Genomic DNA, 1,496 nt, shown 5'->3' on the forward strand with positions numbered 1-1,496 from the left:
GGTCTTAAACTCCTGTCTCAAGCAATCCTCCAAAGTGTTAGGATTACAGGCATGAGCCACGGCACCCAGCCAAATATCAGGTTTTTATTATTTATTATTATTATTTGTTTTGAGATGCAATCTTGCTCTGTCACCTAGGTTGGTGTGCAATGGCGTGATCTCGGCTCGCTGCAACCTCCGCCTCACGGGTTCAAGCAATTCTCCTGCCTCAGCCTCACGAGTAGCTGGGATGATGGGCGTCCGCCACCGCGCCTGGGTAAATTTCTGCATTTTGAGTCCAGATGGGGTTTCACCATGTTGGGCAGGCTGGTCATGAACTCCTGACCTCAGGTGATCTGCCCGCCTTGGCCTCCCAAAAGTGCTGGGATTACAGGCGTGAGCCACCGTGCCTGGCCCCAAATATCATGTTTTTAAATAAAAACATAGAAAATGATATAAAAGCTCACGGCATCATCAACAAGAAAACAATTCCCCAGTGTCGCGGAGGCGGAGATGTCCATGCCATTCCTACACCCTCTGGGTCTCAGGTAATTTCCTTCACGGTCAAGACCTCTTCGCGGTAGTCTTTCCCTTCCTCTGGGGTGAATTCCTCCTAGATGATCTGAGAAAAAGGAGGATTCAGGCTGTCAGATCTTCACGAGCTCAGCCTGGGACTCAGCGGGCTGTGTTTCTTTTCTTTTCGTCCCTCAAGACAGTCTCACCCTGTTGCCCAGGCTGGAGTGCAGTGGTGTGATCTCAGCTCACTGCAACCTCGGCCTCCCGGGTTGAAGTGATTCTCCTGCCTCAGCCTCCCGAGTAGCTGGGATTACAGGTGCCCACCACCACAAATTTGACTGATTAGATGAGGCCCACCCTTCCCCCTTTAGACTTTTGACTGGTTAGATGAGGCCCACCCTTCCCCCTCTATATCTTCAACTGATTAGATGAGGCCCACCCTTCCCCTTTAGACCTTCGACTGATTAGATGAGGCCCACCCTTCCCCCTATATACCTTCGACTGATTACATGAGGTCCACCCTTCCCCCTTTAGACTTTTGACTGGTTAGATGAGGCCCACCCATCCCCTATATAGCTTCCACTGATTAGATGAGGCCCACCTTTTTGCCTTTAGACCTTTGACTGATTAGATGAGGCCCACCCTTCCCCCTTTCGACTTTCGACTGATTAGATGAGGCCCACTCTTCCCTATATACCTTCAAATGATTAGATGAGGCCCACCCTTCCCCCTTTAGACCTTTGACTGATTAGATGAGGCCCACTCTTCCCCCTATATACCTTTGACTGATTAGATGAGGCCCATCCTTCCCCCTTTAGCCGCCACCGGCTAAATTTTGTATTTTCAGTAGAGATGGGGTTTCACCATGTTGGCCAGGCTGGTCTCGAACTCCTGACCTTGAGGTGATCCACTCGCCTCGGCCTCCCAAAGTGCTGGGATGACAGGGGTGAGCCACTGCGCCTGGCCCGGGGCTTTTCCTGGGGTAAAGATCTGAGACAGAT

The sequence above is a fragment of the Hylobates moloch genome, unplaced genomic scaffold (assembly GCF_009828535.3).
Source record: "Hylobates moloch isolate HMO894 unplaced genomic scaffold, HMol_V3 SCAFFOLD_16, whole genome shotgun sequence".
NCBI lineage: Eukaryota > Metazoa > Chordata > Mammalia > Primates > Hylobatidae > Hylobates > Hylobates moloch.